Source organism: Eriocheir sinensis, unplaced genomic scaffold, assembly GCF_024679095.1.
Source record: "Eriocheir sinensis breed Jianghai 21 unplaced genomic scaffold, ASM2467909v1 Scaffold26, whole genome shotgun sequence".
NCBI lineage: Eukaryota > Metazoa > Arthropoda > Malacostraca > Decapoda > Varunidae > Eriocheir > Eriocheir sinensis.
The window spans coordinates 664,294-680,373 of NW_026111565.1; the positions used below are offsets into that span (position 1 = coordinate 664,294).

At 43.7% G+C, this 16,080-nt stretch overlaps 1 protein-coding gene across 1 annotated transcript in view; it reads left to right on the plus strand.

Annotated features, from left to right (window-relative positions):
- The window catches only part of LOC126991324 (uncharacterized), a 48,953-nt gene that overhangs the window by 26,496 nt on the left and 6,377 nt on the right, over window positions 1-16,080 (plus strand). The window lies entirely within an intron of this gene.

Sequence of the window (16,080 nt, forward strand, 5' to 3'; positions counted from 1 at the left end):
TTTCACATTTGCTCAGATTTAGTTTAATACCATTTTCCTTAAGTACAGTGAAGGTCTTTCTCAGTCTTTGAGTAAGTGAAGAAAAATCGGGGGCCCAAATTATGAGGTCGTCCAAGTAATTCTTAATCCAACCCTCCTTTAACAATGGTGATAGAAGAACAGCCATATGACGTGTGAAGATGGCTGGGAGCAACTGAGTCCAAAGGAAGTCTCCTGAATCGATATAAGGTTACCCCATCACTAAAGGCTGTAAGGTCTCTGCTATCCTCATCCAGGAGGATTTGAAAGTAGGCTTCGCGCATGTCAAGGTTTGCATAGAAATCATGACCAGCTGCTTGGTCTACTAGCTCCTCTAACCTCGGTAAAGGATGAATATCTGTGGCGAGATGTTTATTCACGTGACGGTAATCCAAACGCATTCTTTTACTCCCGTCCGGTTTATTGACCAACACTATGGGTGAAAGCCAAGCGGATGTCGACTTTTCTATGATTTGTCTGTCTTCCATGTCTTGTAGCATCTCCGCTATTAAGCTTTTTGCCTCCTCAGGGTAACGATATCTAGGACCACGGCTGGGTTGGGGATCGGCTACGTTAATTTTGCTGGAGGTCCTTTCATTAAGCCTAATTCACTTTTGTCTAGGATGAATAATTCATGATTGTCTAGGATGGCTGATTTCATTTCTGCTTTTTGCTCTCGAGTCAAGTGATTCCATTGTTGTTGTCTTATTAACTCAGTGAGACGATCTGTCCTACTACTATCTTCTTTAGGTGGTACTTGATCATTGTTGGGTAGTAAATCATTGTGAATTTCAAGTAGAGGACTTTCAGATGGTGTTTGGATGGCATTAACAGTTTCAAAATTAAGGCTTTCAGATGTTCCAAGTAAAGTTCCTTGGTTAACTTCCTTGACCCCTTTGTGTCGTTCATAAAAGGCAAATAAATATTACAGTTTTCATCTACTTTAGTGAGAAATGGCAAGCTGTCAGGATTTATTTTGGGCTGAGAATGAACTAGCAAAGTCTCTCCTGGCTTCTTTGGTACTGGGATAGGTAAGAACTGTGTTTGGTAAGGTTCTATCCTTATAGGTTTGGTAAGTCGGATGTCCTTTAATTGGTCATTTTGATCTAGGGTGAGTGGGGCTGTTCTAACTCTTTCTACTTTCCCTCTTTGTCTTTTGATGTGATTGATAACATAGGGAGCATTTCCCCACACCATGGTGTTTCTGTTTCCGTTCCACGTCAACGTTGCTCTGGATAGAACATCAGTACCTAATAATAGATCTGCATCCAGGTAATTGTTTGGAACTACTGGAGACCATTGTTTATGCATATGATCTTTTCCAACTCCAATTTCTAGCAAACCATGCCAAGAATTCTCAATGGTGAGCCAGTGACTCCTTGTAAGTTAGGAAGGGCACGTCTTTTATTTATTTCACTCCCCAGTTTATTGACTGTTGTTTCCTTGATGAGGGTGTAACAACTACCAGTATCAACTACTGCTCTCATGATTTGGTTATTAACAGCTAGGCTGATAGTTGGTGAGGTATGAGCTTGAGCTAGACATGTTGTCTTGGGTTTTCCTGGGCAAGATTTGTTTCCTCGCCAACAACCATATTGTCTACAATCAAAGCAGGAGCCTCTAGCAGGTTTCCTCCAACACTCTCTCAGATTATGGGTATGAGAACGGCAGTGTGAGCAGTAGCGCTCATTTTGGGGTTGGCGTGAGGAAGCTTGTAATTTCCCAAGTTGCTCTGTTAAATCCTTGATCTTTTTCTTTATTTCATCGACTTCTGAGGATTCTCTGGATGTAGCATTTGATTGTGACAGATCCTTAGGACTTACGGTGTGAGCTTCGGGTTGGGGGTCCTGTTTGAGTGGATAGTGTTTTTGGTCTGGTTTAACTCTACCTAGGGCAAGTGTATGAGTAGCCTCGAGCCACTGTCTTTCATGTTCTACCCTGTCGACAAATTTATTTAGTGGATAATCCTCATCCAGGAATCCTTCTAGTCTGACCCTGGCTTCTTGAGGAAGACCTTGCCATAATCTTCTTTTGATCGTTTTGTCCCGATTAGGGAGCTTTTCTTTGGCAAATCGTGTTTCTAGGATTGCATAGCGACAGATGAAATTATTAACAAAAGCCTGTGGTGCTTCCGACCACTCATAACGTCCCGAGTCGGTGTCTTGCCATGCTCTATCAAAGAGAACTTCCTTACTGAATTGGTTGTTAAGGAGCCCTTTGAGGCTGTCCCAAGTATTACAGTTGTGCAAGGTTTGATGATTATGAATGAGAGCTGCTATCTCGGTACTAACTCTCCCTTTGGCTATTTGTACTCTCCTTGCATCAATTTCACTGCATTGTTCAACTAGTTCAAAGAAAATCTGGAGTTGTGTGGTTGCGTTGAGTCCCTGCAGTTGATGTAGTTCTAACACAGGAATGTCGCGGGGTTTAGTTGTCGCCATTTGACGCGGGGGCGTAGGCAAGTTATCACCTAAACGTTGCAGTACTCGATTTTGTTGCGCCACTATCTGTTTAAGGCTGTCTACTTCTTGTTCCAATGTACTAAGATTATGTTCGTTCTCCTCCGATTTTACTGGACTAGATTTGAAAGGGTTGAAGTTAGTTTCCTCCATTTGTTCCCCAGAACTGGCCCCCCACCTTGAGTGTATGGGTCGATCATCCATTTTTCCGCGACTGGTTGTGGTGAGGTGTAGATTACGTAAGTTTTGAGGAGAGGTTCGATCCTCATAAACCTGCGACACAAGTGTATTCTTCAGGCCCCCACAACTTAGCGATCACTACTCCTCACTCATCAACCTCGTCTTCCCCAATGAATCCTTTAATTATCTTCTTAAACTTAGACTCAACTCTCACTCTTCCAGCCCCATCCCAATGCACACCATCACCACTTAACTCTTCCACAAAACTCACATTGTTAAAATGAATGTTAGGTGTTTTAAGTGATCTCTTGATTCTGTTATTTATCCCACATTGAATTTTCTTGTAACTTTCTGCAGACATACCTCTAGCCTGGACTCTAGGTTCAACTTGGCAGATATACACTACAGACTGGCAGTTTGTTTTAATTTCTTGGTAAATCTCCTTGATGTCATTGAAAATTTCTAATGGGTTAGTATCAACATTTATGTCATTACTACCGATCCAAAGGATCGTTAGATCATGTTCCCATTCCAAGACTGTGTTCAGACGCTCATCTTGAAAAAAATTGCTGGCTTTGGCTCCAGGGGCACGAAAAATTCTAATTTCAGTGCCTGGGAATTCAAAGTATCTAGGGATTTGACTGTGTCCCACAAAAGAAATCTTCCACATGATTCGTGAATAATACACACTCTCGGTGAGTTACAACGACTGTAAATCCCACCGCAATAAGCCACCAGTGTAATGCGGTTATATAGGGGGTTTTCCTGGGCAAGATTCCTAATCCTCGAAGATCTGTTTTTCCCTATTTCTCCTAAATAGTTGGTCAGAAGATATTCACAATCATTGATTTAAGACCTTTATTCTTCCTTCACTTGTGGTAGCGTTGAACTAATTTTCATTCAGATTACATCAGGCAAGAAAAATATCCTTTTGGTATCGTTGAAGACTTAATTACAGTAGTCAATAATGGCCGAATTAATCCCTTGATCCTCTTAACTCATTCACCAGAATACAATAATGGGCGTTAGGCTTGTTTGGATGTTACACGGGTTTACAGTCTCCTTCACCTAGCGAGGGTGATATTATTCACAAACGTGGCACGAAAAACAGTTCACTGGTGCTCACATGGGCATAAACAATCTTCTTACAATCTCCTAAATCCTTAGTAAAATATATCCTAACCAGCAGACAAAGGGGACGAACCAGGTGGTTACATCCTCGTTAAAGAGAAATACTGCACAGCCCTGCTACTCCGTGGACTAAACACCCTACGTAGTCAATACGTGTATCATACCGAACACACCCGAGACACGCACGTGACAGACCCTTTATCTCCACTCACTTCCCTGTCCGGGGGAAGAGCCAATGCGTGACTGTTAGTGTTTGCACCGCACAAATACAATAATGAGAAAATATATCTATAATATGAACAGGAATTACTTCACCTCAGAGAGACGCACCTGTCCGGGGGAAGAGCCAATGCGTGACTGTTGGTGTTTGCTGGGTGGGGCTACCTACGCAGCCGCTGCCCGCGGTTCACATCCCTCCCCAGATTTAATTCGAACCCTGATTTGTTCAACCTTGCAACAACCGTCTACGGTACTTTACTCGTCGCATGATATTGGTATAATGGTTCCCCTGAATAGCAAGGTGAAAAATTCTAACTAGAAGCTACTATCTTGTGTTAAAATTATGCCCATTATCTCGTATGGAACCGATCACCTACTTTCTGCAGGCGTCAGCATGTATGTCTGTCTGTCTGTCCGTCTGTCTCGGGGGTGTGAGCATCACGCAATAATAATTCAATGTTACTAATAATTCTTACATTAACTTAAATGCTACTTACATTAACTTAACATTACTTACCCATACTTAATACTACGTCCCGGCACTACAGTAGTTGATCCTCATTGCTGCCGCCCGAAGGCGGACAAAGGTTATTAGTGCGCTAAGGCTGAGTATGACTGATTACAAGATGTGTAATGTGGTACATACATATAAGGACGATGTAGAGGGTGGATAGGAGGATTCTAAGAGTAAAGATGGGGACTACTGCAAAGCAGTGGTGCGAGATGGTATAAGCAGTGGTGGGATTCAATTCTTTTAAGAACAAGTTTTCTCACTCCAGTACTCGCTGACAACACGTTCTCTCACTATCTCAGTCTCTAGAAGCAAACCATACTGATATGGTTAAATCCACGCACATTCTACTTTCAATAAATATTTTGTGTCTCGGCTCTATGCCTATACTCTATATGGCATATTTATATATTCAAACTGTTATCAAAGTGATTTTGATATATTTAAGATCACAATTCCTGATGTCGTGATGCGTGACTACATAAAATAATAGCTACAGCCTCTCAAAAATAGAATAAAAAATCCTACCAGCTACAGTGGTGTCTGCAGATATGTTGTTGTTGCTGTTGTTGTTGTTGTTGTCAGGGACGCGAAGATCTGAAGATCATTATGAGTCCTGGGGAAGTCCTATGAGGTTATCACAGGCGTGACAGCTGGCCTGTCTTCTTCAGGAAGGCACAGGTGAGGCGGATGACAGCTCGTTGCCGTGAGGAGAAGTAATTCAAGTAAACAAATTGAGCTGGCAGCGGTTGCTGTCGGTGTAGCCTTTGTAACGGCGCTCTCGTTCGAATCGGTGATGCCACATTGGTCTTGAACCCGTGTTCGGCTCTACCCGACATCAAATCTGGTTTTAGTCGTGTTTTGACTATCAAAAGCCAGTAACAAATATATGAGGGGTTTACCAAAATAAGTTATAAGTATGTGTTCATGGGGGAAAAATTAAGAACCCCTGATTTAAACTAACAGTAACAACCGGTTCTCGGGATTAAATAAATTCCAAGAACAGGTTCTTGCGAACCGGTGCGAGCAGGCTGAATCCCATCAATGGGTATAAGTGAGACCAGATGGCCGCACCACGATGTCAACACTCGGAAGGGGTAGATACAGACTGCTGACGCAGGGTTTCCGCGTCAGCCGAATTCCTCCCTCTGTCTGGTGGTTGGTTGATTTGAGGGCAGAGAGGAGGGCGCAGCAGAGAGGTGAAGAGCTCCTCGTAGGGAGAGTTTGGTTAACGGTCACACAACAAAGAACCCACAAGTGATTAATTGACCCCGACACGTGAGTTATAGCTGTATATTTCTGAATGATCTGAATGATATATCTTGCCATTGCCATATTCTGATGTGCGGGTTAAATTGCTCTTTGATGTACGGTAGTGACTTAATGATTTATTGCTCTTTGATGTAAATTGTAGTGACTTACGTATCCCTGATTCTTTGATAAACGTAGTGACTCTCGTATTCCTCGCGGGGCTGATGGCGGTAACAACCATTATGAAACTCCTCGAAGCCTCGGTAAATCTGTTTCGAAAGGCTCTCGCAGATGCTTCAGCCTCACGTCAACTATTTACAAAGGTCAAAAAGTTTATCAGTCAGGTTCTAATGAGTGTTTCTTTAGGTTCATAGTACAGAAAAATAATCAAACTACCACCAGGGTCATAAAAGTACCCATGGAAATGACCTCCAGTCCTACGAAAACCTTGTCAAATGTATGTGCTTGGGGCGCTTCAGCCTCACATTAACTAGTAGATCAGTCAGATTCTAATGAGTGTTTATTTAGATTCACGGTACAGAAGAAGAGCTAAACTACTACCGGGGTCACAAAGGTACCCATGGAAAAGCAATCCGATTCTACGAAAGAATTGTTAAATGTATGTGCCTGCACCCCGAAAGGTTTAAAAATTACACCAGCCTGGGACGAGTGAAGGGCAATAAATTATGCAACGGGGCGCCGAAAGGGGATGAAAGCAAAGGGTCAATTTTCTAAACATCCGTCAAAGCGTGCCATATGTTCCTAGGGAGTATAATTATGTTCGCCGGTTTGCACACACCGTCCCATTCAGTGCGCACGTGGGAAATGGAACAAACCGCTGATAACAAAACAAACAACTCAGGTGACGTGTAGTAGCTATATATTTTGCCGTTATATAATTTATTACTAACTGAACTGAACAAATTGACGAACACACATTAATGAAAGGTAAAGTTGAGGGCATACCGGTTATAGCTACGCGTGCCCTCGGTGCTCATCTTCGTCACATACCATATATCACATGACAAATACTCTTTCCCTGAGACACAAACGCCAGACAATACAACACAACACTATCTGTTTTTCTCAGACGCTTCCGCCTCACATATATATCTCCAAAGGCCAAAAGTAGATCAGTCAGGTTCTCAAAAGTGGTATTTTAGGTTCATGGTACAGAGGAAAGGTCAATCTGCCACCAGGGTCATAAAACTACCTCTGGAAACACCCTAGACGCCCAAAGCCTTGTCATAATGTACATTCCATACTTAAATACTTATACCTACTTTTGAGATCCTGTGTACATTCCATACTTAGCCTTCTGGCATTATAATACATGTGTTTTTTGGAGACGAAATGTTTAAAAATACGGCGGCAAGACACTTCAGCTCATCCTCAGTAACACACCACAACTGGTCAGCTCAGGCAGGTCACGGTCACAGGCAGGTCTCGGTCACAGGCAGGTCACGTGTCGCCACCACCACGTTGGCTGAAAGACTCAAGGAAAGGAGGGATTCAGTGGCTCGTGTCCTAGGATCGCATCGCTTTAATTGTGTTCGAAAACAGAAGAGTAGAGAATGAAAGTGAGTTTGAATAGTTCTTTGAACCGAGACTGAAATTGTGCGTTAGTGAAGAATTAGTTTGTTGTTATTGCTGCTGCTGTTGTTGTTCAGTATGAGGACGAGGAGGAGGAGGAGGAAACATGGAAACATGGAAATGCAGGGAACAGAAAGCCTATTGGCTTATTACGAGGTTGCCCGCTTTGGTGATTTAATCTGCTCGACAGCCACTTGGGGCCTGGGGAGCAGATGAAAGCACCTCGACATTGAGGAGCAGATGAAAAACACCTCGACATTGAGGAGCAGATGAAAAGCACCTCGACATTGAGAAGCAGATGAAAAGCACCTCGATATTGAGGAGCAGATGAAAGCACCTCAATATTCAGTTCACTCCTGACGCAGCGAAGTGACGGTCGATTCTATATATGAAGGAGTTGATGGTATTCGCATTTACTACTTCTGAAGGAAGATTGTTCCAGTGACGGATGACTCGGTTTGAAAAGAAACTCCTTCCGATGTCTGTGTTACATCGACTAGACTGAATAGGTAAACCGTTATTTGTAGTTCTTAGGTTGGTTTGCAGTTCAAAGAATTTGGAGTAATCGACGTTATTGATTTTTTTCAGATACTTGAAGACTTGAATCATATCTCCTCGCAGGCGTCTTTTCTCCAATGTAAAGAGATTGAGTCGCTTGAGTCGTTCCTCGCACGGTTGAGCCCTTAAGGTTGGTATCATCTTCGTGGCGCGTCGTTGAGTCTTTTATAATAAATCAATGTCCTTTCTGTAATTAGGAGACCAAAACTGTACTGCATACTCGAGGTGCGGTCTTACCATGGAATTATACAAGGCTAGCATCACGTCTGGCTTTTTACACTCGAAGTTCCTCGCTATGAACCCGAGCATAGTGTTGGCTTTGTTGTAGGCTTTTTTACAGTGATTCTCGTGTTTCAGGTCACTGCTGATAGTGACTCCAAGATCCTTTTCCTCCTGCATCGCTTGAAGAGGTTTCCCATTCATAATGTATGTGTGGATACTATTTCTGGACCCAATGTGCATGACTTTGCATTTGTCAACATTAAAGGACATTTGCCATTTTTCTGACCATTCGATAATGTGATTGAGGTCTTTCTGAATGATTTCGCAGTCGGTCTTTGTGAGGGCCTTTCCACCCACCTTGGTGTCATCAACAAATTTCGATATTGTTGAGTTCAGTCCTGATTCGAGGTCGTTAATATATATGCTGAAGATAATGGGTCCCAGCACTGACCCTTGAGGCACTCCACTAGTGACTGGAAGCCAATCGGAAGGCTGTCCGTTTAGTAGTACTCGTTGTTTTCTGCCGGTGAGCCAATCTCTTATCCACGCGATCAGATTGGCTCCAATGTCCGCCGAGTGCAGTTTCTTAAGGAGTCGCTCGTGCGGTACCTTGTCGAAGGGTTTCTGAAAGTCCAGGTATATAACATCACTGGGGATGTGGGCATCCCAGTTCTTATATATACCTTGGAAGAAGTCTAATAAATTTGTTAGGCAGGAGCGCTTGTTTCTGAAGCCATGCTGGGTGTCGGAGATTACATTATTGTGTTCTAAAAACTTGACAAGTTTGTCTCTAATAATCTTTTCGAGTATTTTTCCTGCCACTGATGTCAACCTTATGGGCCTGTAGTTTAATGCGACGCTTTTGTCTCATTTTTTTGAAAATCGGTGTCACGTTCTCCATCTTCCAGTCTACCGGAACCTTGTTCAATTGAACAGACTGGTTGAATATGTTAGTGAGTGGCTGAAGTATTTGTTGTTTAAGCTCTTTTAATAACCGTGGTGACAAACCGTCAGGTCCTGTTGACTTGTTCGTGTCGAGTTTGTCCAAATACTTTTTCACTTCTTGGTCGCATATTGTGTCAATTTCCAGGGTCGTGATCTCACTCGGCGGGTCAGGGCTCTCGGGAATGGTTTCGATGTCCTCGACTATGAATACGAATGCGAAGCTACTGTTGAGGATTCTGGCCATCTGTTTACTGTCCTGAGTTACAGATCCAGTCTCGTCTGTCAGGGGACCAATATTGGATTTTACTTTTTTTTTCGATTTGATGTATGTGAAGAATTTTTTTGAGTTTGTCTTGATGTCACGCGATATTTGTTTTTCGTAGTTGCGTTTACTACTCCGAATAAGGGTGCGACAAGCTCTGAGGCTGTTTTGGTACTGTGTACGGGCTTCGGCTGTGTCATTTTCTTTCATTAGGTTATAATTCCTTTTTTTTAATTTTGCCGCCCTTTTTTTTTCTCTGTTCATCCACGGTGGATCCACGGTACCATTTGCTCGCCTGGGTTTCGTAGGCACTGTAGCCTTCTCTACCTGCAAAAGCTTATCTTTAAAGTTGTTCCACACGTTGTCGATTGTATTGTCGGTTAGGTGAAGTTGGTCCCAGGTTGCAGAAGGAAGCAGCTCCCGGGCTAGGTTGAAATTTGCTTTTTTGTAGTCTGGTATCACTGACGGATTGTCTACGAGTTTGTGACTTATGTTGACATTGAAACGGATTAAGTGGTAATCGCAACCATTATTTTTTTCACCAACTTCACAGTCGCGAATGAGGTCGGGGTCGCTTACTAATATCAGATCCAGCAGATTGTTTTCTCTTGTCGGTTGAGTTACAACTTGAGTGAGGAACGAATCCTCCACCATTTCTATAAGCCTGTTACCCTCTTGATCTCCAGTCATCAGTCCCCAGTCAATGTTAGGGCAATTAAAGTCCCTAATTATTATTGCTTCTTTGCTTTGTGTTAAGGAGTGAAGCTCTTTTTACAGGGCAGTGTCGTCGGCTGCCTGTTGTTTTGGAGGCCTGTATACGGTCGCAAGTGTTAGTTTCTTATTATTCGCGGTTATTCCCACATAGACGGAGTCGTAACTCTCTGCGTCCTGTTTGTCTATTTTTATGGCAGGGAGCGTACTTTTTACGTAGCAAATTACTCCTCCTCCTTTCTTTTGCATTCGATTGTTTTGGAAGCTTTCGTACCCGGGAAATGACAGTTCAGATACTAGATGTGCAGAATTGGCCCAAGTCTCTGTGATGGCTACCACATCTGGTTTCTCTGTTGCAATATACGCCCTAACTTCGTCCTTTTTGGGTAATAGACTTTTTTTTTCTTTTTTTTTTTTACAACAAAGGAGGCAGCTCAAGGGCACAAAAAAAACAATAAAAAAAGCCCGTTAATCGCTGCTCCCATAAAAGAATCAGAAGAGGCGGCCAAAAGCAAGGTTAAACTCGGGAGGAGAGGTGTCCTGATACCCTCCTCTTGAAAGAGTTCAAGTCGTAGGCAGGAGGAAATACAGATGAAGGAAGATTGTTCCAGAGTTTACCAGCGTGAGGGATGAAAGAGTGAAGATGCTGGTTAACTCTTGCATAAGGGTTTAGACAGTATAGGGATGAGCATGAGTAGAAAGTCGTGTGCAGCGGGGCCGCGGGAGGGGGGGAGGCATGCAGTTAGCAAGTTCAGAAGAGCAGTCAGCGTGGAAATATCGATAGAAGACAGAAAGAGAGGCAACATCGCGGCGGAATTTAAGAGGTAGAAGACTATCAGTAAGAGGAGGAGAGCTGATGAGACGGAGAGCCTAGCCTCCACTCTGTCCAGAAGAGCTGTGGGTGGAGCCCCCCACGTGCATACTCCATACGAGGGCGGACAAGGCCCCTTTATATGGATAGCAACTGCGCGGGGGAGAAGAACTGGCGGAGACGATACAGAAAGCCCAACCTCGAAGAAGCTGATTTAGCGAGGGAGGAGATATGAAGTTTCCAGTTGAGATTTTGAGTTAAGGATAGACCGAGGATGTTTAGTGTTGAAGAAGGAGACAGCTGAGTGTTGTTGAAGAATAGGGATAGGTGTTTGGAAGATTGTGTCGAGTTGATAGGTGGAGAAATTGAGTTTTTGAGGCATTGAAGGACACAAGGTTCCTTCTGCCCCAATCGGAAATGATAGCAAGGTCTGAGGTTAAGCGTTCTGCAGCCTCCAGCCTGGAGTTGTGTACTTCTTGTTGAGAGGGTCTTCTATTGAAAGAAGCTGAATAATGCAGAGTGGAGTCGTCGGCGTATGAGTGGACAGGACAGTTTGTTATGGAAAGAAGATCATTGATGAATAACAGGAAGAGAGTGGGTGATAGGACAGAGCCCTGTGGAACGCCACTGTTGATAGGTTTAGGGGAAGAGCAGTGACCGTCTACCACCGCAGAGATAGAACGGCCGGAAAGGAAACTGGAGATAAAGGAACAGAGAGGGATAGAATCCGAAAGAGGGCAGTTTAGAATGCAAAGATTTGTGCCAGACTCTATCGAAGGCTTTCGATATGTCTAGCGCAACAGAGAAAGTTTCAACGAAACGGCTAAGAGAGGATGACCAAGAGTCAGTTAAGAGAGCAAGAAGATCGCCAGTAGAACGCCCATTGCGGAACCCATACTGGCGATCAGATAGAAGGTTAGAAGTATAAAGGTGCTTATGAATCTTCTGGTTAAGGATTGATTCAAAAGCTTTAGATAGACATGAAAGTTAAGGTATTGGGCGGTAGTTTGAGGGATTGGAGCGGTCACCCTTCTTAGGCACAGGCTGTACAAAGGCATACTTCCAGCAGGAAGGAAAGATATATGTTGATAGGGACAGACGAAAGAGTTTGACCAGGCAGGGTGTCAGCACAGAAGCACAGTTTTTAAGGACAATAGGAGGCACTCCATCAGGTCCATAAGCCTTCTCAGAGTTGAGGCCAGAGAGGGCATAGAAAACATCATTATTAAGCATCTTAATAACAGGCATAAAGGAGTCAGAGGGGGGATGAGTAGGAGGAATATGCCCAGAATCGTCCAAGGTGGAGTTCATACAGAAAGTTTGAGCGAAGAGTTCAGCCTTAGAGACAGATGAGACGCCAGTGCTGCCGTCAGGGTTAAGGAGAGGAGGAAAAGAGGAAGAAGTGAAATTGGAGGAGATATTTTTGGCTAGATGCCAGAAGTCACGGGAAGAATTAGAAGAAGCAAAGTGTTGACATTTTTTATTTATAAAAGAAGTTTTGGTAAGTCGGAGAATAGATTTGGCACGATTCCGGGCTGAAATGTATAGATCAAAGTTAATGGGAGTTCGAAGGCTCTGGAACCTTTTGTGAGCTGCCTCTCTATCTTTAATAGCACGAGAATAAGTATGATTAAACCAAGGCTTTTTAGCATGAGGAGTAGAGAAAGTACGTGGAATGTATGCCTCCATTCCAGAGACAATCACCTTTGTGATGCGCAGAGCACACACAGAGGGGTCTCTCTCCTGGAAGCAGTAATCATTCCACGGGAAATCGGAAAAGTACATCCTCAGGTCGTCCCACCGAACTGAAGCAAAATGCCAGAAGCATCGCCTCCTCGGCGGGTCCAGAGGATGTCCAGGAGCGATAGGACAGGATACAGAAATAAGGTTATGATCGGAGGAGCCCAACGGAGATAACAGTTTGACAGAGTAAGCAGAAGGATAGAGGTAAGGAAGAGGTCTAGAATGTTGGGCCTGTCTCCAAGACGGTCGGGAATACGAGTAGGGTGCTGAACCAACTGCTCTAGGTCGTGGAGGAGAGTAAAGTTGTAGGCTTGTTCACCAGGCTGGTCAGTGAAAGAGGATGGAAGCCAAAGCTGGTAGTGAACATTGAAATCTCCCAAGATGGAGATTTCAGCGAGGGGAGAGTGGGTCAAGATGCGCTCCACTTTAGAGTTCAAATAGTCAAAGAGTTTTACATAGTTGGTAGAGTTAGGTGAGAGATAAACAGCACAGATGTATTTGGTAATAGAATGACAGTGAAGTCTTAGCCAGATGTTGGAAAATTCAGAAGAGTCAAGGTCGTGGGCACGAGAGCAAGTGATGTCGTTGCGCACGTAGGCGCAACATCCAGCTTTGGATTGAAATTTAGGATAGAGATAGTAGGAGGGAATAGAGTACAGGTTGCTGTCAGTAGCCTCAGAACCTGTGTTTCGGTGAGGAAGAGAAGGTGAGATTTAGAGGAGGAGAGATGGTGTTCCACAGAATGAAAATTAGAACGGAGACCGCGAATGTTGCAGAAATTGATAAGGAGGAGGTTCGAGGAGTTATCAGGACACCTCTCAAGTCGGCAGCCAGAAGGGGAGTCCTCCCTGGGGGAATTTGTGGTCCCCCCCAGGCGGGGACTCCGAGGCAGTTATTTTTTTCGCCATGTTGAATTTTGAATTTTGGGAAAAGGTGTGTGTGTTGTGTGAATGTAGTGTGGTGTAGAAAGAGAGAGGAACTGTCTTTAGAGAGCATACTGAACTGCTCTCTGGTGTTGATGAGACAAAAGGGAAACGGTTAGTGAGGACATGGGAAGGGTCTTTGAAGGGCTTCAGCACCCTCCTCGCTTCCCATATATCCTCACCGGGAGTAGCTCACGCCCGTTCGGTAGGTGTGTTCCTACCTACTCCTACTACTGCGTGCATTTGTGTACAAAATGGAAATGTGGCTCCTGGTTTTGCCGCGTCGTGTTGAATGAGTTCGCTTGTCAGGGGCGTCGTTGGTTGCACAGTTTCTTGCAAGCCGCATCGACGCTAAGGTTCGGCTGATCAAGGGTTGCCTTGGCCTTGCCCTCACCTGCAGTTTTTTTAATAGCTTTTCGAGAAGCTTTCAACTGTCTCGTTCAGGAGCCTTCCAAGCCGGGCCGAACAAACCTCGTTCAGGTGGAGTCCGTCCTCCGAAAACAAATCTGGGCGCTGATTGAAGTGATGCCACGCATTCGTGAACGCTACGCCTTCATCGTTACATAACTGCTTTAGACTAGTGTTGACGCCGTACGCTTTACTGTTAAATCCGGCGAACGTATTGACTCGGTAGAATCCCAGAGACGATGATGTGAGGGGACTTGGTCTTGTATTTCCGAATGACTTGACGGTATTTTGCTAACAGGTCCTGAGATTGGGTTGACTGAAGGTCGTTGGTTCCCGCATGGATCAGATACACTGTGTCCTCCTTCGCATTTATTGAAACTGCATCGACCGCTGATTCAATAATAATAGTTTAGTCAGACTCCACTTGGAATATGCGGTACAGTTTTGGTCGCCTCACCATGCAAAGGACATTGCTAAATTAGAAAGTGTTCAGCGTCGGACAACAAAAATGATCTCTTCCTTGCGCAACAAATCCTACGAAGAAAGGCTTTCCACCCTTAACATGTTCTTACTTGAGAAACGTCGCCTCCGAGGAAAATTGATCGAATGTTTTAAAATACTTAATGGTTTCACGAATGTAGACAGAACAAAATTGTTTATGATCGATGACACTTTGCGAACGAGGAACAATGGCATAAAACTCAAATGTAGACAAGTAAATTCAGACTGCACCAAAAATTTCTTCACCAACGTTGTAGTGCGAAAATGGAATAAGCTCCCACCGTCAGTGGTCCAGTGTAACACGATTGACTCCTTTGAAAACAAGCTCGACCGTCACTTCCTTGAACTTAATATTAACTAAAGTAGAAAAGCAACATTTTGGAGCCATCTGATTAGTGTAGATTCACTTAGGTTTAAGGACAGACCACCTAGTCTGGACCATGGGGTCTGTGTGGTCTGATTTTCTATGTAAATCTATGTAAAAAAAATTCTCTCTCTCTCTCTCTCTCTCTCTCTCTCTCTCTCTCTCTCTCTCGTTATGGGGTTGCAGGTACTTTCAAGGGTAGTTTTTTTTCAACCTAGCTTGTGATAGTTTGGCAAGGCAATTTAGGCAATTTAGCATTAGTTAGACCTCATCTTGACTATGCGGTTCAGCTCTGGTCACCTTACTATACTAGAATGGATATCAAAATGTTAGAATCGGTGCAGAGAAGGATGACTAAGATGATTCAGGGGTTGAAAAACTTGCCATACGAGGAAAGACTCAAACAGTTAAACTTGAATTCTCTGGAAAGACGAAAGGTGCGTGGAGACATGAACGAGGTTTATAAATAGATGAAGGCCTTTAATAAGGGGGATCTTCATAAGGTTTTGTTTGTAAGAGAGCCGAGTAGGACACGAAGTAATGGGTTTAAACCGGATAGATTCAGATTCAACAGGGACATAGGCAAAAATTGGTTTACTAACAGAGTGGTGGATGAGTGGAATAGGCTTAGCAGTCACGTGGTGAGTGCCAATACAATTGTCACATTCAAAAATAGATTAGATAAATTAATGGACAGCGATATTAGGTGGGGTTAGATACACCGGAGCTTAGGTTCAAAGGAGCTGCCTCGTATAGGCCTACCGGCCTCTTGCAGACCCCTACGTACTTATGTTCTTATGTTCAAGCCTTAGGAAATAGTACTGTTTGTTAAGAACATACCCACATTAGACAAGGCTATCGTAGATGTTGTTGAGGCATTTCCATGGGTAGTTTTACGAGCTTAATAGTAGTTTGACCTCTGCACCGTGGACATGAAAAAACACCAATGAGAACCCGACTAACTTAATTTGTGGCCTTTGAAAATTGTTGTTTTTGGAGCCGAAAGTGTCTGAGAACCAAACCTTACCACCACACATAAGATAAGACTTTCGTAGAGGTTGTATAAGCACTTCCATGGGTAGTGTTATGAGCATAGTGATAGTCTGACCACCCTTATGCATCGTGATCGTGAAAGAGCACTCACCACAGCCCGACTAACCTCCCTTTGTGAACTTTGGAAAGAGGAAACACTTGTTGTCACCAATTAAACACACCATTTTCTTTCTCGTTTCCTTCGCCCTCATTTCTTCATTCTGCCCTGTAACTCACC